Here is a 24,901-nt window from a genome sequence, read left to right as displayed (position 1 = left end):
CCCACCTAACCGTGAGGACGTGGGTTTGATCCCTGGCCCCACTCAGTCGGTTAAGGATCCACCCCATTGTCATGACCTGCAGAGTAGGTCACAGACACAGCTCAAATCTGGCATTGCTATAGTGTAGCCAGCAGCTCCTATTCAACCCCTAGCCTGGGAACTTCCATATGCCACGGGTGAGGCCCTACCTAAAAAGAAAAAAAAAAAATTTACATATGTATTTATTGTCCTGATGATAAGATTCACAAGAGCAAGCAACTGATCTTTTTATCATCAAGCTACCCTTAACACTTACAATAGTAACCAATACAAAGTAAGTATTAATAAAAATATTTCATGAATAATGTCTAAATGAATAAGACATATTGGTAATTTGTTTTACGTTGCTGACTCATTACTGTTTTGAGAGCTGTATAACATAACAAACTATATTATTTTTTAGATTTACTTTGTACAGAGTCAGTATATGAAATCATGAACTGAGACTTAAAATGAGAAGCTTTGTAAGCTGTACTCCCCCGAAACTCCTAATCATTTTATTTCCATTTCACTTATCTTAATTACTTGATGTGTTGTAATTAAATTAATTTACCTATTTATTATACCTTGGGTTCTTCTGGTCTATCAATTATAATATATATACTCTATATGGTTAGAAAATTTGTCTATTTGTTTACAATTGAAATACTTTGTCATTTGAAATACTGCCCAGTACATACAGATACCCAATAAATATTTGTTGATAAGTGAATATTTGATCATCTCAATTTTCTAAGTTCTTGATAAGTAAGGTACATATTTCATTTTTGTTGTTGTTGTTGTTTCTAGGGCCGCATCTGCAGCATATGGAGGTTCCCAGGCTAGGGGTCTAATTGGAGCTGTAGCTGCCGGCCTACACCGCAGCCACAGCAATGCCACATCCGACCTGCAACATGGGATCCAACCTACAGCACAGCTCACGGCAACGCCAGATCCTAACCCACTGAGTGAGGCTAGGGATCGAACCCATAACCTCATGGTTCCTAGTCAGATTCCTTAACGACTGAGCCATGATGGGAACTCCAGGAATATATTTCAAAGTTCATGAGAAAAATGATTTTCTATATTTGCACTCTGATATTTCAGCAATGATATATAATTAATATGGAACACAATTTTTGGATAAAGCTGTAAATGATGTAGAAATAAGGAAGAATCCTTTGTATTTAATTTTATTATTAGTATATAAATTACACTAGATTTATCTTAAAATGTATTGAGAGATGTACAGACCCTCTAAATACTTCCTGAAACAATTCTGAACCTCTCCACAATAGTTAACTAAAGAAGGAAAACACTATTTCATTAAACTGAAGTTATGTAGTTTTCTTAAGCATTATCTCTACTTGCAACTGCTGAGTTACACGGTGAAGCTTTAATTTTATAGTATCTTACTCATTTGAATGTTGCTCTGAGCTATTTGAAGCATTTACCTAAATCCTTACTTTACATTTATCCATGTGCCTGAATTACATCTGTTATTAAACTCTAGTTTATGCACCTTAGTTAGCAGTGCCATCAAGAAAGTACATTATCTGAGTTCCCATCGTGGCTCAGCAGAAATGAATCTGATTAGCATCCATGAGGACGCAGGTTCAGTCCCTGGCCTTGTTCCGTGGGTTAAGGATCCAGTGTTACTGTGGTTGTGGTGTAGGCCATTGGCTACAGCTCCGATTCAACTCCGTATGCCTTGGGTGCAGCCCTACAATTACAAAAAAAAAAAAAAAAGGAAAGTACATTATTTAATTTTTATTGAAGTACTTTGTGATAAGCAACACACTGCCCTGTATTATTATGTCTCTTAATATTATTATTTATAAATGACATATATTATGTCATTTAATATTTATCAGCATTACCTAGAAAACACACTTGGACTTGCAGTAAGTAAATATTCATCTGTCACCTGCTTTTTGCATGGTTTTCTGTTAAGTACAATAAGGAATATAAACAATCCATAAACCGTGTTTTCTGCATTCTTTTTTTTTTTTTTTTTTTTTTTCGCTTTTAGGGCTGCATCTGTGGCACATGGAAGTTCCCAGGCTAGGGGCTGAATCAGACCTGAGGCTGCCAGCCTATAGCATTGCAGGATCCGAGCTGTGTCTGTGACCTACATCACAGCTCAGGGCAATGCCAGATCCTCAACCCACTGAGCAAGGCCAGGGTTCAAACCTGCATCCTCATGGATACTACTCAGATTCATTATTGCTGAGTCACAACTGGAACTCCCATTTTCTGTATTCTTATAACTTGTATCTGCAATGACCACATATATAATAAATTTAACTAACTGCAATAAATGACACAATGTATAAATTGTTGCCCATGAGTGGCATAGAAAACAAGTTCTATAAGAGATCAGAAGAGGTGAGATAACTCCTAGAAGAGGGAATTAAGGAGGCTTAATAAGAGAGGTGGCCCTTGAGCTGCACTTCCAATAGTAAGTAAAAAACCAAGTAGAATATCCAAGACCAGAAATTCCCTTGTGGCGCAGCTGGTTAATGATCCAGGGTTGTCACTGCAGCAGCTCAGGTCACTGCTGGGGCGTGGGTCCTATCCCTGGTGCAGGAACTTCCACATGCAGCACATATGGTAAAAGAAAAGAAGGCCAGAAATGTAAGCAAGAGAATTGAACTAATTAAAATTAAGTGATTTGTGCAGAAAATGCAAGAAAAATAATTTAGGGATAGATGACTTGAATGACATGCCAAGGTTTAGGACCTTAAATAATTGTTAGCTGCATAATATTAGGGGCATTTAGGGGTGATGCTATGGTGATGACCATATGAAGAGTGGTTTGGAGAAGCAAGGGATTAAAAGCCGAAATCTGAATTAGAACTTTTGGCAATGAATTGGTTGTGAATTAACGAAGGCCTTGACTAAAACATTGGTAATATTAATGAAAAAGAACATTATTTATATTTTTTTCCCTCTTGATTCCATAACTTTTTCTGGATGGACTTCTTCAGAATATTCCTGGAACTTGAAACACATGTCTGTCCTCCCTGAATCCAATTCTGCAAGTCTAAGTGAAATGAGTTTCATAAACTTGATATGAACTCATTAACTTCATCAGTGAAGGTGTGAAAGGCTGCAGTCTTACTTTTCCCAGCCAAGTGGATTGTCTATAATAAAACACCTATCACTTCAGGGATTTTAAATTAGCAAGCCATCTGGCAGAAAAGAAAATTAATGAGGACAGCATTACTCATGAGGGAGGGCTTGGGTTTGACTCAGAGGGCTAAACAGCATTGAGGATGATCTGGTTATTTTTTCTAAGTTCAGTTCTTATTAAAATGCCATACCCCTAAGTGTCACAGTTTTTAATAGATTTCTCTGTCATAAAATCAAAAATATGTATGCAAAAATAGGTAAGTGATTATGAATTAGATGTAGATGCCACTGATTAGTGCATGTCATGATGGTACCATGTGAAGGTCTCATCAAGGGTTCAGATTCATTCTTACCAAGAAGCACCTATTAAAGTCCAGTGGTGCATTAACACAATCACTCAATCACTTGCCTGTAGTATACTCTTAATATGGCTCCCTTGATGATGCAGGCCTATCACTGTTTAAGAAAAACAGGAGTTCCTTTGTGGCCTAGTGGTTAAGGATCTGGGGCTGACACTGCTGTGGTGCAGGTTCTATCCTGGCAAAACCTGGTGTCGAAGAAGAGGTGGGAGCACTCAGTCAATGACAGCTGATAGAAAGGTAACTGATTTAGTCTTGCGGAAAAGCAATTTGGCAGTGTTGCTAAAAATGAAGTGTTTCTAACTTTTCGCCTGTTAGTGTCTTGTGGATTTGTCCATATAATAATAATTAATTAAAAAAATCCCTGTTATCAATGCAGTCAAGGAGTTCCTGCTGTGGCACCCTGGGAATGGCAGCATCTCTGCAGTGCCAGGATGCAGGTTTCATTCCCAGCCTGGCACAGAGGTTAAAGGATCCTGTGTTTGCCATAGCTGCACCATAGGTCACAACTGCAGCTCAGATGTAGTCCCTGACCTGGGAACTCCATAGGCCTTGGGGTAGCCAAAGAAGAAAAAAAAAAAAATGAGTTGAGGAAGCATGGCATAATTGTAGGTTGAAATTTTTTCAAGTTTATGACAGGAGTTTTGAAGAAACGTTGCACAAAGAATAAAGGGGCAGGGGGCCAGTATTTGGACTTGACATGCAGAGCGTGAAATGTGGACTTTCACTTTATATCCACCTGGTGTAAATACAGTCCTAGATTTACATACACAGAATTGAAATATGTATAGCACACAGTTTTAATCTTGTTTCACACTACCTGATGGAAATTCTTAGATGGAAGCTTATGAGTAATATTTCTATGTATTTTTATAATATCCAAATTTTCTATGATGAATATATATTACTTTATAAATAGGAAAACAAGCAATAAATGCTGTACTAAAAAAAAAAACAAAAACAAAACACTGTAAGTTCCCTTTGTGGCTCAGCAGAAAACCAATCTGATTAGTATCCATGAGGATGCAGGTTTGATCCCTGGCTTCACTCAGTGATTTAAGGATCCAGCATTGCTATGAGCTGTGGTGTAGGTCAGATGTGGCTGTGATCTGGCGTTGCTGTGGCTGTGGTATAGGCCAGTAGCTACAGCTCTGATTCGACCCCTAGCCTGGGAACCTCCATAACCTCAGGTGAGGCCCTAAAAAAAAAAAAATCACTGAAGAGATAAGCAACTCATACAGTTGTTCTGCTCAATCCATTTTAATCTGGTACGTGAAGCACAGCCATGTGGAGCACCTAATAGTAAACGTCTTAACACAAATGGCAGATGGACTTTTTCCCCAAATTCTTCTTGGCTGTCCAACTTATGTCATGTAAAACTCTATTGCTACTAAATAATTGTACTTCGCTATTCTTTGTCCTATTTGGCCTCCCAGACACTTAATTGTCATATATTATCCCCCATGTATTTCTATCCTTATTTTCCAAAGTTACGTCATAATTGTCTTTGTTTGAGTTCTCCCATAAACAGGACCTGACACACAAATCTGGTATAGGTATTTTTGAGGGGAGTACATTCCAGAAAGCTGTTACAGGGAAAAGTGATGAAGTAGGAAAGGGCAATTAAAAGCACATTCTCCAGGTCGCAGCTATAGGAAACAGGGGCTCAACTCAGCCAGGTCCTCCGATAAATACCTAGAATGCCTCCAAACAGTGTCCACAGAGAAGATGGCTAAAGTATTAATGCATCAGATCCAACTCCCTTGGCATGAACACTGCTGCAAGGCAATGCCTACATGTGAGCTGAGGAGGCTTCTGCATCTTCAATAAAAATAACAGGATAGAAACGCAGCAAAATTTCTCATGTTCCAGGAGGGATGCTGTCAGCACACACGGAAGTGTCTGCCACCCCTGCAACGGAAAGTAGGGGTAGGGGTGAGAGGATGTGTCTCAGGTCAGCAAGAGCATCTGCTCCAGCCCACCCTTAAACCACGAAGATCTACTTGCAACCCAAGCAGATTACACTATTTTGTCAATTGCTCTTCAAGGTGGTAATAAGTCTCTTAATAAGACTAAGCAATTAAGGTTAATGACACAAGCTACAGTACCCACTGCTGCAACTTTCCCAGAGGCCATAAATAATGATTATTATCTCCTAGAGTGCTCTGTCTAGATTGCTCTTACCTTTCCAGCACTGTAGCTGGTCTAGGTATTTGTCCAGTCAAATGATGGAGAGCTTCCTTCTTGAGGAGTCTGGGACTCTGGATGCCTTTTATATATCAATGTTTCCTTGCTGACAAATGCTCTATTAAGACTCCCTATTCTAGATGGGAGTCTTTAAAGATTCTAGGGTCCTTTGCTCATACTGTTTCCTCTACTTGGGGTGCCTTTGCTTTCAACTCCACACGGTGAAACAAAATGTGTCTTAACAAAGACTGGTGAAGTGCTTGCTATCTTACCTACCAAGCTTTTGCTATTTCCTCTGTCCCAAATATTCTTCTGTATTCTCTCACAGACCTCCTCACACCTCACAGTTGCAATATTCATCTTCTTCTTTGAAAATCCATAACTCCTCGTCTATACCTCTGCGATACCAGCAGCTGTTCCTATTATTTGTGTACCCCAATTACTTTAGCTCCACACTTCAGTTGTTGAGCTTTGTTGCATTTAAAGAGGCATTCCTCTTAAGCCTCCCTTGTTCTCCTGATTTTGTGTTTTAAATACCCAAAGAAGAGCATGTGCCTCCACTCAGGGGAATGTACTTTGTGGAAGGACAAAGGCCAATGGCTTAAATATTCTCCTGTCATGACAACCTGTTCTATATCTCCCCTGCTAGAGCATGAACTCCTTGAGAATGGGAACCATGTCATATTGGTCAGCATTACCCTCAGAACAGTGTCTGACATATACTAGGGATTCAATAAATAACTGAGCAAATAAATTATGCAAATATTATTTATCTCACAGTGGTGTTGAGAGAATAAAAGAATAAATCATTTAAAATACATGTTACAGGAATTCCCATCATACTGGCTTGAACCCAACTAATATCCATGAGGACACAGGTTTGATCCCTGGCCTTGCTCGATGGGTTAAGGATCCATCGTTGCCATGAGCTGTGATGTAGGTCAGAGACTGCAGCTTGGATCTGACATTGCTGTGGCTATGGTGTAGGCCAGCAGCTGCAGCGCCAATTTGACCCCTAGCCTGGGAACCTGCATATGCCGTAGGTTCATCCCTAAAAAGACAAAAAAAAATAATAATAAAATAAAATACATGTTACAAAGTGTTATCATATTATTATTGTCATTAACACTGACCAAGTGGTTTGTTTAATTGAGGAAAGATCCAAAATACACAGCATGGAGTGAGTCTATAAGTGCCATTCTTTTTCCAATAGCATTTGCTCATTTTGTGTCTCTGTGGAACATTTTGATAATTCACACAGTACATCAGGCTTTTTCATTATTATTGTATTTTTATGGTGATCTTTGGTCAGTGATCTTTGGTGTTACTACTATAATTTGCTCAAGGCTCAGATGATAGTATGTTTTAGCAGTCAAGTATTTTTTAATTATGTGCATTTTTTAGACATAATGGTATTGCTCACATAATAGATAACAGTCTAGTATAAATATAACTTTTATATGCACTAGGGAACAAAAAAAAAATCTATGTGAATCACTCTATTGCAATATCCACTTTATTGCGGTGGTCCGAAATCAAACCCTCAATATCTTCAAGTTGTACCTGAATATGGGAAGAAATCTGAAGGGTAAAAAAAATTCTTAATTACCAGCTTCACATTACAGAAGGAAGCTTTAAAAATTGAAAATCAGTTTTAAGGAAGCTTTATTATCTAATGAAACAGATGATAATTCTGAAGATTACTACCTAGGGAGTGCCACAGGAAATTAATATTTAATATTAACTTGTTAATACTTGGCTCCACAGTAAGAGATTAAAAGATAAGATTTACAAGTAAACTTCTTGTGGTCTTGCTGTACAAATAGCTCTTGCTGGAGCTATGCGCATAGACCCTAAAAAAATAGTTAATTGATGTGGGAACTTTCTTTTAATATATTCCTTTCCATATTTTCTCAGTGTTCTCTCTCTCTCTCTCTCTCTCTCTCTCTCTCTTTCTCTCTCTCTCTCTCTCTCTCTCTCTCTCTTTGGCTGCGCTGGCAGCATACGGAAGTTCCCGTGCCTGGAATGAAAACTGCACCACAGCAGTGACCCAAGCTGCTGAAGTGACAATGCCAGATCCTTAACCTACTGTGCCACAAGAGGACTCCAATATTCTCACTTTTTTTTCTGTCTCTCTCTCTCTCTCTCTTTTTTTTAAGGGCTGCACCCACAGCATATGGAGGTTCTCAGGTTAGGGGTCGATTCCGAGCTGTAGCTGCCAACCTACGCCACAGCCACAGCAACGCTGGATCTGAGCTGCATCTGTGACCTATACCACAGCTCCTTAACCAATTAAGTGAGGCCAGGGATCGGACCTGAGCCTTCATGGATGCTAGTAAGATTGGTTTCTGCTGAACCATGAGAGGAACTCCTTCTCGCTTCTTGATCATACCAGCTTCTTTCTGTTTTCTTTCCTCACTAAAAAACAAACATTTTCATTCAGGCAGCAAAGCAAATAGTATACTTCTATCAAGTATGGTTATTAATTAGGATCAATTGTTATCTCTGTTATCCTTTTCCAGTCTGCAACTAAGAGAAGAAATTGAGGCAATTTTGTGTACTTGAAAGAAGCTAAATATTTAAATTCTTTTTCTTTCATGATTTGCAGATTTGGATTTGCCATGTAACTTCCATCTGTTTTATTTATTTTATCTATGAGTGAATTATTTTTATTTGTCTCATCTGAAAATAAGATGAAGAGCATATGTGAAATTATGTCTCAGCATCTACCAAAGGCACAGGGCTAAAGGCCATGATTCTATTAAAATGATTATTGACATCATATTTCTAATTGATCCCAATAGCTCACCTGAATGGACTTGCTACGTATTTTACATATGTGAAATTCAAAAAGGTGTTGAGTTGTTCCTTCCCAAATCCGATTGCGAAAGGCAAATGAGTATTTAAAATCTCAATATGAAATAGAAAATCCATATTAGGAGGATGCTTCTATGGTTACTGTTCTTTCCAATTTAATTTTATACCAGGAGATCTATTTTTATCTTCAAGTTAAAATAAGGCCCAAACATCCGCCTTTTCATTTCCCTGTTCCCAAACACAGTTTTTCAGATAAGAAATAAGACAGGATATTAAGGAGGTGATTAATAAAATGTATTCTTAACGTAATGGACTTTAAATCTCTCATTTTAATACAGTAATACTTCACTATCTGTGTCCCAAGGTTATGTGTCTCTCCATATTCTATCTTATCTTTGCAGCGTGCATTAAAAAACATTATATATATAATATAGATACACACACATACACACATTTGATATATATATATAGCTTAAAAGCAGACACCTAGAAGGTTGAGACAGTACCCTATTCTTCCCCTTCACAGACACTTTATTCATCTCTAGATTTTGTCCTGAGAGCTATTTATTAGGTAAAATGTAACTCTCAAACTAATTCCATGGACTTTTTTTTTCCACTTCTGTTTCTTGTGTTTTGGGCTGGAGCAGTCCCCAGGGAAGACGACAGATACAGATCTCATCCCCACTCCCATCTTTGCCTGCAGGAGATTTTGGTGATTCAAGTTGGGGTAGGATATTTGCAGCCAGACTTTTATAAACCTTCACTTATAACAAGCCAGAGTGACAGTTTTCATGAGACATGCTTCATTGACCAACCATTTTATTGCAAGGCACAAGAATTTCAGAAAACCTACTTTAGGTTTTTTGTGATGGGACTATTTCTAGGACTTCCAGAAAACAGTCTCTCTTTTTGTTTCAGTTGCTTTCCAGCAAGGACTCTAACAGTTTAATAATATCTCCCATATCTTTAAAAGAAGCCAAAGTCTCATCAGCCCCAACTGTCTGTGCTGCCTCCAGGGTATGGTGGGGGTTGAAAGAAAAGAGTCAGCGGTGATGTCCTCATCTACAACCCTCTCTCTCACTTCAGCCACCCCAGCCATATATCCTGCTGGGGATATATGCAGTAAACACTTTTTCCAACATTGTGTTCCCTCCCCCTTCTCTTCCTCCTTCTTCTTTCTCTTTCTCCTTCTTCTCTTCCTTGTCTTCCTCCTCCCCTCCTCCTCCGCCTTCTTCTTCTGTCTTCAGCAAGAAGCAAGGAAATCTGTTGTTTTATGGCTGACTCTACTAGGTGGACAGATAAGATCATGCTCTCTCTTTTGAGGGCAAATGAGAAGGTATTATTTAAATAACTACTGACTGATTTCATCATTAGTATTAACGAGTAATAATAAGTTGAAGAAGGCAGTAAGCAAAAGGTTAAGAAGGGCCAGTAGGAATGTGGGAAGCAAAAAGTTGTTTATTAGTAATAATAAAAAAATAAGAATAAGAAAAAGATAACAATCACAATTCCTTTTTTGTATTTTCTATTATAGTTAATTTACAATGTTGTACCAATTTATGCTGTACAGCAAAGTGGGGACCCAGTCATACATATATATATATATATGTGTATATATATATATATATATATATACACATTCTTTTTCTCCTATCATCCCCCATCATGTTCTCATGTTCTTTCCCAAGAGATTGGACACAGTTCCCTTTGCTATACAGTAGGACCTCATGTGGGAAATGAAGAATTGTTTATTAGTAGTAATTATATGTAATTAGTAGTAGCAAATGAGCAGTAGTAAGACAAAAAAGAAAATAACCACAATTTCTCCCTCCCCTTTCCAAAGTTGCATCTCTATTTTTGCATTCATCTATAAATCCAGTCATTTTGCTCTGCAAATGTAATACTAATATTACAGATGTAGCAATCAGCATCTCAAAGTTCTATTAGATTAGAATTGAATTGAATTGAATGTAATATTTTGAATATGTCATAGAATAAATAAATTATATGAAAGTTGTATCCAAAAACCTACTGTCAGTGTATAGATGAAGACATAGTTTTATAGAAGCCCATATGAAAATGAGTTAGATTTCCTTGACTATAGTTAACAATGTGATATGTATGACTAAGAGTTAATGTCACTTTATGTGACATTAATAGAAGTAGAGAGCATAGAAGAAAGGACATAATAGTTCAGCTGCTCTCTGCACTTCTGGAGAATTCTGCCTCACTCTGGAGACTCATTTTTTTCTAAATGATCAAAATGATGAGATGACTCTAAATTACATTATTATCATATATTTAAAAACAAAAAAATATTTATGGAATGGAGATGGAGTAGAAGGAATAATAGAGTTCATTTACTTGAAGGACAGTTTAATGAGAGATGAATATGTTCCATTCTTTTCCTATTACACATTCCTCATGACAGAATTTTCATTTAACTCATTTCATGTTTATTGAGTGTTTACCACATTTATTCCTGGCCAGATAATGGGGTTGAGAATCAGAAATAGATACCAGTTCTGACTCTTTCACTCATTGTTATGTGACCTTGACAGTATTTCACTTTTCTGAGTTGCAGTATTCTCAACTGCAAGATGAGGTCAATCATACCTATTTCACAGTTGGTATTGATTATTAAATAAAGTAATACACAGAATATAACAGAGCCAAATTAACAGCAAGCACTTGATCTATTCTTGAGTATTGCTGGAACTAAGACTCAAGGTTTTTAGTAGATCCCCAGTGGAATGTACTAGGACCAAAATCTTAAAACTGTTGATATTTTTCTATTCAAATAAATAATAACTCTTTGTTTCCCATATTCTTACTAACCCTTCAACTTTTTTTTGGTTCACAAATGCCTCAGCAATTTTGATAAAACCTGAGTCCCCTCTCCATATGTATATGTTCACAAACAAAGCACACATGCACAAAATAGTGTAAAATATTTCAGGAGCTGGGAGTTTCTGTTGTGGCTCAGCACGTTATGAACCCGACTGGTATACATGAGGATGCAGGTTTTATCCCTGGCTTTGCTCAGTGGGTTAAGGATCCAGCGTTGCCATGAGCTGCGGTGTAGGTCTCAGATGCCACTCAGATCCCCTGTTGCTGTGACCATGGTGTAGGTCGCAGCAGCTGCGGCTCCAATTCGACCCCTAGCCTAGGAACTACCACATGCCGAAGGTGTGACCCTAAAAAAAAAAAAAAAAAGTCAGGAGCTGGATTGGGTTATTAAAATCCTCCCTTCAGTATATATCTTCAATAAGTGAAATTAAATTAAATTGGTATAATTTGAAATTTCACAAAGAAAGGCAAGGAATGAAAAAAGCATTTGTGAATCCTATTGGGAATGCTACTGTCTTTCTCAGTAATGATGTAATAAGGATAAGAGATAAGAGGTTGGAGATGTTATCTCAAGTCCAATTAAAAATTGGTCATTGAGCCATTTCCAAAGGATGCACTAAATATCCCTAGATATGGGATGGCAAAGGAATAGAAAGTTAATCCTTGTGCATTCACTGATTTTTAGACAATTTGTTTCTATTACACTGGAATCAATTTGAGAATTTATGTTTTATCAACAAGTCCTGTCACACCAATTTTCTAAATCTTTGTACACCCACGGTGTCTTTTGATAACATAAAAATAGTAATTTCTCATTTAATGTAATTTTAAAGAAATTACAAAATAAAATATTTGAATAAACATTAATTGAAAAATAGTTTTTTTTTAATTAAATTGACCCTCAAAGCTCACTCCCTCCATGCTCACTCCCTTCATGTCTTGTTGCCCTTATTAACTCCAGAATTTGTTAGGTACTTAAACAATTTTTTTTTTTTTTTTTAGGGCTGTACTTGCAGTATATGGAAGTTTCCAGGCTAGGGGTCAAATCGGAGCCATAGCTGCCAGCCTACACCACAGTCATAGCAACACGGGATCCGAGAGCCCTGTCTGTGACCTACACCGCAGCTTGTGGCAACACTGGATCCTTTAACTCACTGAGTGAGGCCCGGGCTTGAACCCACATCCTCATGAATACTAGTCAGATTCGTTTCCACTGAGCCACAGCGGGAACTCTTAAACAATTTTTTATAGCTCTGGCCCAGAGGGAAGCAAAAATGAATATGAAATTAGCAGTTATTTAATTTATTCTAATCAAACTTTCTTCTTCAGTTATTTCGGCGCCTACTGTCTGGTTTGCACAGGAGGCCATTTCTGTCCTTCTGCTAATGGAACCTGGTCCCTGATCCCAAGGGCAGCCACGTGACCCAAGTAGGGAAATTTGTAAACTGGATTTAAGAGCTTGGTCCAGAGGTGGGCATAATAACCCAAGAAAGGACAATTGGAATCACTCCCCTGGATTTTTAACTGGAACTATCATGCCTGTGTGTTGGAGTTGGTGTGTTATGTATTCACAAACGTATGAGAGATGGGGTCTGGATATAACATGTCAGCCTACACTCGCCTCACACAGACAGAATGCAAATAAACACAGAGGAGAGCAGAGGAGAGAGAGCCAGGACTCTCCTGAGAGTGTCAAGTTTGTATATGTCAGAGATGTCCTCCTGACTACAGGTCTACCTTCAATAGGTCCTGTCAATACATTTTCTTTTTATTTAAACTGGATCAAGTTGGGTTTTAATCATTTGCAATTGAAATGATTAATACAATTACTAAGAATTTCAGGTTATTTTTATTTTTGGTCTTCAAACTTATTTAAGCAATGGAATCTTTCAAACAGTAGGGAGTTCCCTAGTGGCTCTGTAGGTTAAGGATTTGGCATTATCCCTGCTATGTCTTTGGTTACCGCTGTTGTGTAGGTCCGATCCCTGGCCTGAGAACTTCTGCATGCCAGAGGCACAGCCAATAAAAACAAAAAAACAAAATAGTAGATGGATCCTCTGCCAACAAAAAAAAAAGTTGCATGGAGTTCCCATCGTGGCTCAGTGGTTAATGAATCTGACTAGGAACCATGAGGTTGTGGGTTCAATTCCTGGCCTTGCTCAGTGGGTTAAGGATCCGACGTTGCCACGAGCTGTGGTGTAGGTCACAGACGTGGCTCGGATCCCGCATTGCTGCGGTTGCGGCATAGGCCGGTGGCTACAGCTCCGATTAGACTCCTAGCCTGGGAATCTCCATATGCCTCAGGTGTAGCCCTAGAAAAGACAAAAAGACAAAGAAAAAAAAAAAAAAGTTGCATGGTTTGAAGGAGGTCCAGAGTATCCTGGTCTTCTAGTGCTTTCTTGGGCTTCCCTTTGCCCTCGAAGTGACTTCCTCACTGTCTGCAAAAATGCCTTAGTCTCTGCAAAACACTCTCTAAAAGTGACTGGGAAAGTTTTCTTGGGGACAAAAGCATACATCATATTTCATCTGTCTCTCTTTTTTAATTTCAGCTTTATTGCATACAATTGTCATATAAAATTATAAAATATTTAAAGTGTGTCACATTGTGTACCCACCTAATTAACATACCTCCCACCTCATATATTTATCTATGTGTATGTTTTACTCTCTTAGCAAATTTCAGTTATATGACACAGTGTTAACAACTATGTCACCATGTTTTACATTAGATCCTGACACCTTATTGGTCTTACAGCTGTGAGTTTGTACCCTTCTAGCAGTCTCTATTTCCCCCAAATCTTGCCCCAACAACCGCTTTTCTATTCTTCATTTCTAGGAGTTTGATTTTGCTTCTATATTCTGCAGGCTGTTTTTTAAATAGATATAAACACGAGGATAGCTGCATCTTTCTACCACACTTTGCTCTAGTTAGCGATCTCTCTAAACAATGTCTTTCTCCTCATACTATTTTGGGTGAAGTACCTGTTACCTAATATGTTGTGTGAAAAATTCTGTGACAGAATAATTACCACTTTAGAGAAACATGTATGATTCCACTATTTTCCAAATGTAAATATGAAATTTGGTTATATATATATATTTGGAAAGAGTATTGAAATGATTTGTATCATATTATTATGTTTTCAATTTTTACTTGCTAGAACACCAGGCTTTAATATTATACAAAATATAACAAATCCAAGTTTTAAATTGACTTCTTAATTTTAAAACAAAAGTTTTATAGACCATATTTATAAAAAAAAGGAAAATGTGGAAAGTTTCTCTAAGTAGATTTTCTTGTTGATAATTAAGCTTGAGGAGGGAAATGCAGTATGAAAATTTAACTTTATGATAGTGAATATAGCTGTGCTTTAGAGTCAATTATTCCTTAAAATAGGAAATGGTTAAATAAATTTCAACTTCAGATAATGAGCCAACTTCATTTTAGTAGAATGCCTTTCATATGGAAGTCAAGAAGGTTGGTACAATAATGATAATGATGATGTTTTTAATTTGAACCTCATGAGGCATCAGTTATTACAATTAAAGCAAATTAGAAATGAAAAAACATAATCAATACAAATATAGCAACTTGAAGTCAGCAGTTTTTTTCAGTGTATAGTAGTCATTATTGGTTTTGTCCACCCAGCAACTTCTCCTTTTTGATACGGCATTTCAAATTTTGTATAGAGAAATATACTCTACCCACATTCAGGCAACAACGTTGAGAAGGGACAAGACTGCATTAGAAATTAACCTGGCCAAACAAAGCCACACAGACACATGAAATGGTTGGAAAGGTGAGCATCTGACTCAAATTCATCCACTCGAAGAGAATCCCAGGGCTTATAAGGGGGCCGCTAGAAATAGATGCTCTATGTTTTAAACTGGAATGGAGAACCTAGAAATAAGTTCAGGTATTTATGGTCAGCCAACCTTTGACAAGGATTCAAAAAATGTACATTGGGGGGAAAATAATTTCTTTAATAAATAGTGTTGGGCAGAGTTCCTGTCATGGCTCAGCGGAAACAAATCTAATATCCATGAGGACACAGGTTCAATCCCCGGCCTCACTCAGTGGGTTGAGGATCCAGCATGGCCCTGAGCTGTGGTGTAGGTCGCAGATGCAGCTCGGATCCTGAGTTGCTGTGGCTGTGGCTGTGGCCAGCAGTTACAGCTCTGATTTGATCCCTAACCTTGGAGCCTCCATATGCCATGGGTAGGGCCCTAAAAAGGCTAAATAAATAAATAGTGTTGGGAAAGCCAGATATCAACATGCAGAAGAATGACATTGGACACTTATACCACATATAAAAAATGAACTCAAAATTTAGATTGGGCTTATATATAAGACCTGAAACCACAATTCTTTTTTTTTTTTTTTGTCCTTTTAGGGCTGCACCCACAGCATATGGAGGTTCCCAGGCTAGGGGTACAATCAGAGCTGTAGCTGCCAGCCTACACCACAGCCACAGTATTGCCAGATCCAAGCCTTGCCTGTGACCTGCACCACAGCTCACCGCAACACCGGATCCTTAACCCACTGAGTGAGAGCAGGAATTGAACCTGTGTCCTCATGGTTAATAGTCAGATACATTTCCACTGAGCCATGATGGGAACTCTATGAAACCATAATTTTTTAGAAGAAAAAAGATAGGGAAAAATCTTGAATTGGGATGAGCAGTGATTCTTTTGGATATGACACCAAAAGCAAAGGCAACAAAATCAAAAACAGACAGGTGGGGTCCCCATTGTGGCTCAACAGAAACGAAACTCTACAGAAATGAAACTCAACAGACACGAAACCCACTAATGTCCATGAGGGTGACACTTTGATCCCTGGCCCTGCTCAGTGGGTTAAGGATCTGGCGTTGCTCTGAGCTGTGGTATAAGGTCACAGATGCAGCTCGGATCTGGCTTTGCTGTGGCTGTGGCATAGGCTGGCTGCTCCAGCTCCAGTTCAACCCCTAACTGGGGACTTCCAAATGCCACAGGTACAGCCCTAAAAAACAAAAACAAAAACAAAACAAAACAAAACAAAAAACCAAAAAACACATAGACAAGTGGGATTGCATTAAACTAAAAAACTTCTGCACAGCAAGGGAAACAGTCAACAGAATAAAAAGGCAACCTAGAGAATGGTAGAAAATATTTGCAAGCCTTATATCTGATAAGCAGTTAATATCAGATTAACCCAATAGCAACAACAAAAAAATTAACCCAATTGAAAAATAGGCCAGGAAACTGAATAGACATTTCTCCAAAGATATATGAATGGTCAACAGGTATATAAAATGTGCTCAACATCGTTAATCATCATGGAAATGCAAATCTAAATCAAAATTACATACCACCTCATATCTGTTAGGATGGCTATTATCAAAAAGACATGATAAAAATGTTGATGAGGATGTGGAAACAAAGGAACCTCTATTCTGTTGGTGAGCATGTAAACTGGTATAGCTGTTATGGAAAACGATATGCAAAAAATTACAAAATGGAACTATCATCTGATCCACCAATCCCACTTTCATGTATTCATCCAAAGGAAACAAAACCAGTTATCTCAAAGAGATATCTGTATTCCTATATTCATTACATCATATTCACAAAAGCCAACACATGGAAACAACCTAAGTGTCCATTGACAGATGAATGGATAGAAAAAACATGGCATCCATAAGATGGAACATTATGCAGCAATGAGAAAAAAGGAAAATATGTCATTTTTGATAATGTGAATGAAACTGAAAGACATTATTCTAAATGAAACAATGCAGATATAGAAAGACAAATACTGCATGGTCTAACTTATATGTGAAATCTTAAAAACTCAAACACACAGAAACAGAATAGAATGGTGATTGCCAAGGCCTGGATGGTGGGAAAAAATGGGGAGATGTTGGTGACAGGGTACACAAGTTTGGTTTTGAGGGTTGAATGAGTTCTGGAGATCTAAAGGCAGGGTGGTGAGTATTGTTAAAAATGCCATATTATATACTTGAAATTTGCTAAGAGTTGTTTTTAAGTGTTCTCATCACAAAAAATTAGTACCTATGTGAGCCAGTGCATATATTAATTAGCTTGACTGTAATAATTATTTTAAAATGTTTATCAACATATTTCATTGTACACTGTAAATGTACACAATTTTTGTCAAGTTTATCTCAAGTCTGGGAAAATTCTGAGTCTTTAAATAGTGACTTGGCAAAGGACTAAGACCAGAGAGATTATTATCCAGAAGATAAAGCTTTATGGAAAATTTTGAGCTTAATATCTATGTTAAGGAATGAATAAGGTCAGAGTTTGTAAGAGGAGTAGGGGCCATTTGATAGGGAGCCAACATCAGAAGTGGTCCTAAGGCATTCTGCACATAGCCATTCTACACTTATCTGGAAGAAATTTTAGTTTCTGGCATGTGTACATATTTTTCCCTATTTCAGATACAAATGTAGATTATTTTTCTTGCCTATGGATACTTTTATTTAGAACTTAGAATGGGTGGAATTGGAGGCATATATTCAAGCTTGCATCTTAATTGAAGTCTAATAATTAAGTTGAATAGCACATATCAGGAGCTGAAAAACTTTTACTGGGCTCTTATAAGTAGGAATTCATCCGGTTAAGGAATGAGAAAGACATCGTAGATTTCATGAGGCAGGAAATGGCAGACGCGACCCATATGACTATATTTTAGTAATTATAAGAGGATTTATTAAGGAAATCAGTCTGGAAAGGTAAGTGGTGGTAGGTAATGAGAATTTTAATGCCATGCTCAGGATTTTAATCTTTTTCCTTTACAAAACCGAGTTCCTGGAATATTTGTGAGGGTGACTGTGATTTGATAGAAATCTAGCTAGAATATGAATAAATAGTTATGATGGAAAATGGACTGCAGGATTAGAGACACTGGAGAATATGAACTAGGGGATTAGATACTAAAAGTAGACTGGTAAAGACCTATACATAAACTAAACATAGACCACAGTGGAGGGTGGAGTAGGGGGTGGAGGGTGGTCGTGTACAGGAAGATGGGAGAACACTATTGATTTGGTTATAGGTTTCTTCTACAATTGCATTGTTTTTCTTGCTTTTTTGTTTTGTCTTAAACCTTGATGAAAAGTAACTTAAAATGCTACTTTCCTTCAGTGTCCAAGTCAAAAATCCTCTGACCAGTATGTCTCTAAATTTGATCCCAATCCCTTCTCTGATCCCATCTACTGAGTCTCCCCTTCATTCTTTTCCTTCCAGCCGGGCTGCACATCCTGTCTTTTTTTTTTTTTTCACTGAAGTGTAGTTGATTTACAATGTTATGTCAATTTCTGCTATATAGCAAAGTCCTCCAGTCATACATATATATATAAATATATGTACATTCTTTCTCATATTATCTTCCATCATGTTCTATCACAAGAGACTGGATATAGTTCCCTGTGCTGTACAGTAGGACCTCATTGCCCATCCATTCTAAATGTAATAGTGCTTCTACTAACCCCAAACTCCCAGTCCACCCTGCCTTTTTTTGAACTTGCCAGACATACTTCTGGCTCACTGTCACACTTACTGTTTCTTTCACTTGGGGTGTTATGCCTTCAGAAATCTGCATATCTTATTCCTTCACCTCCTGGTTTTCATGCAAATGCTACCTATCTAATTTTCCAGAGAGGGAGGTAGAGCAGAGATGAATTTTTAGGGCAGTGAAACTACTCTGCATGATATTATAAAGGTGGATACATGTCATTGTAAATTTGCCCTAAACTACAGAATGTGCAACAGCAAGACTGAACTCTGATGTAAATAAACTATAGGCTTTGGATGATAATGATGCATCAGTGTGGGCAATCAATCGTAACAAATGTACCACTCTGAGAGGGGATATTGATAATGAGGAGGGCTATGCATGTGTAGGACAGGGCTGAGATATCCGATATATTAGCTGAGAAATCTCTGTACCTTCCTTTCAATTTTACTATGAGCTTAAAACTGCTATTGAAAAAAAAAATAGTCTATTGGGAGTTCCCATTGTGGCTCAGCAGTAAGGGACCAGACTAGCATCCATGAGGATGCAGGTTCGAACCCTGGCCTTGCTCAGTGGGTTAAGGATCCAGCATTGCCGTGAGCTGCGGTGTAGGTCGCAGACGCAGCTCAAATCCCAAGTTGCTCTGGCTGTGGTGTAGCTGGCAGCTGTAGCTCAGATTTAACCCCTAGCCTGAGAACTTCCATGTGCTGTAGGTGTGGCGCTAAAAAACAAACAAACTAAACAAACAAAAATGCTATTAAAGTTCAGAGGGAGAGCTGGGAAGGCATTGGAGGCAAAAACTTCTTTGCTGCAGGTAATATTCTCTTCTTGAGCTGAGTGTGTCTACTCTATGTAAATCCAGTAAACTGTATACACATGAAGACAACGGAAGACATTCATTTCAGCCCTTAGGAATGGCTTACAAGTTGGCTTTGTCTGACTTCCACTGACATTAGTCAGTTATATACACTCAGAGAAAGTAAGTGCCCTAACAATTGAGAAGATATGGGAATTTATGTTTTGATTAGTATAGTTTCGCATAGCATTTAATGGTCCTTAAAAAAAAAAGCTGTGCAGATTTCATTTCAAAATTTAACATAAACATTTATTCATCATTTTAATTTAATAAGCAATACAGGTTTTTCATACATAGTATATAAATACATGTGCATATGCTTTCTAAGAAACAGAATAGGTTTGAAATAAAAATGAGTGAGGATTAAGAATAATAAAGTATAATAATAATAGAGTACAAAGGAAGGTATACAGTGCTAAACTGCATAATTTACACAAAAAAGATATTTTTTTTGTACTTCTCTCTTTGCTCCCCATCCCACCCCCCAAAAAAGAATAAAGCTCAACAGAAATGATGATCAAGGTAAATATTAGAAAATAAGTAGCACCTTTAGTTAATAAAATGATTGTCAACATTTATTTTCAGAAAGCCTATATAGAACATTTCTGATTACGTAAAGAAAATAAAACTAGTTAATATGTAACATGAAGTTTAGCTGTTGCATATTTCATAATTTGCATAGATCGTTTACAAAATAAAAATCTTCAAAATGCTATGTTAATTTTAAGAAAAAGAAAATGTTACAGGTATTTGTTTTCCAAATCTTTAAAAATTAGCCAGAGAATTCCCTTAATATACATTCTGTCTTTGAAAAAATTAGTGAATTTTTCTACTACATTCAGCCTGCATCATAGAATACTGTAATATTCATTTAATAATCCAGGTGCTTCAATTCGTTTCAATAAAGGAATTAGTCTGCCTGTCACCTTGCTAGGCATTAAAGTTGTTATTATAACTTATATAACATCCTTGTTCACAAGGAGCTCACAGTCTAGTAAGAAAGAGATGAATTTGAAAATACATTCAAAACTGCTGGCAAAAGCATGTACTTCCAAAGAGTAATTCAACATTTGGTTCCAAGTTAGTTATACAGTGAAACTTAGAAACTACAATAGAGATTTTGTCCATATAACACTAAAGTATAAATGAAAGTTAAGCATAAATGATTCAGTGGACAAACAAGCTTGCTTAAAAATAAAGTCAGAACATACTGAATTACATATTTACATACAAAATACGTAACTACATAAAATACATATTTTTTTTTCTTTTTCATCCATACCCGTAGCCTGTGAAAGTTCATGGGCCGGGGATCAAATCTGAGCTGCAGTTGCAAGCTATGCCACAGCTGCAGCAACACCACTGGGCTGGAGGTCGAACCAGTGCCACCACAGAGACAAGCCAGATCATTAACCCACTGTGCCACAGCAGGAACTCCCATGTAATTTTTAAAATGAACAATATAATATATCCTTGATTTAAATAAATCTATACTATGTTTAGATAAAACCAAGATACATATTTGTATGAAAATGCTAGTTCTCTCCTTTTTGGTTAACTTTTCCCACAGGTTTTATTTGCCCAATTCAAAACTACTGTACATACAAAACTTACATCAATATACATTCCATGATCAAATCACAGTCACTTTAAGTACATTCCTTTATAAGAAGGCAAAAAGGGTTCTCTTTTTAAACTTTGATAGTCATTTGCATTAACTATTTTATACCTTATTGATTATTTTTAATGAATGATGCACAGTCCTGGTTTTAGGTCATATAAAAAATGACTGATTGGATCATCTTTGGTGTCAAGCAAAGCTACCCTTCTCTTTATTTCACTATCATAGTAATTGTAGTTGATAGACTACTGACATGATCATTTGCTTAGTGGCCTCGAAGATGCCTACAGAACAGAGAGATCAACTCCATTTAATTTTTTCACTTAAAAATCATAAAACACAGCCTTAGATATAATTTACTTCAATATAAAATTCTGTGGATTAACCGCTAAATTCAATCCCTAAAGAATTCTTGCAAAAGTTAGAACAGGTGTGTCTGTTTATTAGAAACACGTCATTATATATAACTTTTATCCCAATGATCTGACTTTTAACATTTGTCCAAATGTAACAATGCTGAAGGAATACAAGTAGTAAATAAAATGTTTTCAAAAATTCTTCAAAAATGAGGAATTATTCATTCTAGGAAATATTACTCAACATGCTAGTTTAAAATATTTAAAGGAATGTGCTTTTTAAATAGAAAGCTTCAAATAGCTGTAAAGTTCAGCAAATATTTGAAAAGATTCCACTGTTCCATCTTTAACACAGGAATTTCTATTCCTAATATCTAAGTAATATGCAATCTCATTTTTATCTTCATTTCAAAGAAAGGACCTTATATTAAGTTGATACATACTCACTGCAGCTATGAGGCCTGCACCCAGATTTTATTAATGTTCTTAGGGTAAATATCTTTGATGAACAAAGCAAACAAATACTGAGTACGGTTTTTAAACCTTTTCAGAGTGAATTCCTAACAGCAACCACTCTTCCCCTTCACCAGGAATCTTTTATTTAGCAGTGGTTTATTTTTTTTCTGGAATGAAATAAAAATGAAAAAAACCTAGAAAGAATATCTATATAAGATGGGGCTGGAAGTAGATGGTATGTCTAAAATAAAAGAAACTTACTCTTATTTCTACCAGACACTTGTAGATTTCAGTATTATTTAGATCTTATCCTATTAATTTTATTAAACTATCCTCAGATTCTTTTTTTTTTTTTTTTTTTTTTGCTTTTTAGGGCTATACCTGTGCCCCAGCTAGGGGTCCAATCCAAGCTGGAGTTGTGGGCATAAGCCACAGCCACAGCCACAGCAACACGGGATCCGAGCCATGTCTGTGACCCACACCACTGCTCAGGGCAACGCTGGATCCTTAACCCATTGAGTGAGCCAGGGATCAAACCTGCATCCTCATGGATACCAGTTGGGTTTATAACCTGCTGAGCCACAATGGGAACTCCCTATCCTGAGATAATCTGATCAACAAATAGAGTTTGGATATTCTCCTCCAGGTTACACAATGGCAGTAATTTCTCACATAGGAGTTAATAGTTTAACAAACTTGTATTGCAGTTCTGTGCTATGGTATACTTTTAGAAAACAAGTAAGTGAATAATGCTTCTAAAATAAGACAGAACATGAGCTAAAAAACAAAATTAATGGAATATTGGCACATGTATTCTATAAACAAGTTACTGGTGAGTACTTTTTTAATGACTTATGTATTGCTATAAGAATATATATTGTGAGGAGTTCCCGTCGTGGCTCAGTGGTTAACGAATCCAACTAAGAATCATGAGGTTGCGTGTTTGATCTCTGGCCTTGCTCAGTGGGTTGGGGATCTGGTGATTGCCGTGAGCTGTGGTGTAGGTTGCAGACCAACGTGGGGCTCGGATCCCACGTTGCTGTGGCTGTGGCGTAGACCAGTGGCTACAGCTCCAATTCGACCCCTAACCTGGGAGCCTCCATATGCCGCGGGAGCGGCCCAAGAAAAGGCAAAAAAAAAAGAATATATATTATACAAAAACATTCATCCCAGTAGTTATTATGTTCAATTAACTTAGATTTATCTGCTGTGGGAATCAGCAGATATTCCTCAAATTAAATTTATTCATGTCGTATTGCAAAGAATGATTCAATTAGGAGACATATATTCATTTTGGAAGTAAAGGATTTATCAAGTAAGATTAGAATATGTGTTTCCGGGAAAATATGCATTTACTCTATAAAATTCACCTTTATGAATACGATGGCTAATGAAGAAAAAAATGTGGATTAGGAATAAAAAGATCTATTTCTATTTCCAACTCTGCATTTACTCAGAGGACAAATATATATTTAGGCAAAGCCATTACCTGCTCTAGTCTTATTCTGTCAAAATGCAGATATCTAACAAACCTAATTTTAACATATTAAAACCAAAAACAGCACAAATTAAAACATAATTACATCTAATGCTTAGAAAATAAACACTTTAGTTCACGTCCTTTCTCACTAAATGCAGAAACATTCATGCTTTAGTTAGAAATAGAAAGCATGTAGCAGAAAAATAGTCCATTAAATAACATAACAGAAATTTTTACTCTAATCAAGTTAAACTGAGTCTAACTTCAAAACGTTTCTTAGATGCATGTAAAATAAAATAACAACCAAAAACTCAGAATAAAAGGCTTAGAAGAATAATGCTGAAAAACTTCACCTTGAAATTATGTGATTAAAAATCCTATTCTTTTGTTCATCTGAACAGAACTTTTTACCAATTTATGGCTTAATAGAATGTCAGATACCAGCGTTTTCATACAGAGCTCCTTAGCTTATTTGGCATATTTGAATTTCAAAAAAGTAGTACGAAAATTTCTTCACCATGGCAAGAAAAATATTTGCTTATATAGTAATGAATTTATGATCACTGAGTCACTGCCTACTGAAATACTCCTGAATATTACTTATTATCCGGTACATATGAAGACTGAAAAACATGGAGACCATGCAAATAGGGGAAATATAGCTAAACCCACCAAAGAAACAAAAACACTATACCAAAAATGTCCATAATTAGATTTTTAAAATGCCAAAGAAGTTGGCCTAGACATTTTTAAAAATATTGAAAGAAAAATAATTTTTAAAAAACATAGGGGGAAGAAAAAGAGAGGAGGAAGATATACAGCATGGGGGTGGGATAGGAGAAATAATTTGGTCTAAATTTTTCTCACATGCTCCAGTAAAGTAAAAACATCTTTTTTGCCATATTATTTTTCCTTTTAAGGTAGAGACTTAAAATTATGCTTCTCATTACTATAATAATTCTTTCATGAATTGCACTTGTGTGAAATAAATTGAAGGCACAGCAAAAGACTAAGCTAAACCAGATCATTGGGACCTTGTAAAGCATTAAAACCTAAAGTGTCCAAGCAATTTTATAACAAAGAAGAGAAAATGAGAACTACAAAAATGATGTGAACTCAGAAAATTGTTTTCTTAAAATTATCAGCAAAGATAGTTTGTGATTTTGATTATACATGCATTATAATTAATTACTAATTATTGGGCTTTTCAGCTTTTAAGTGCATTTCTTTCTTTTTCTTTTTTTTTT

This window comes from Phacochoerus africanus, chromosome 7, assembly GCF_016906955.1.
Source record: "Phacochoerus africanus isolate WHEZ1 chromosome 7, ROS_Pafr_v1, whole genome shotgun sequence".
In the NCBI taxonomy this organism is placed as follows: domain Eukaryota; kingdom Metazoa; phylum Chordata; class Mammalia; order Artiodactyla; family Suidae; genus Phacochoerus; species Phacochoerus africanus.
Note: the sequence above shows the minus strand (reverse complement) of the source record.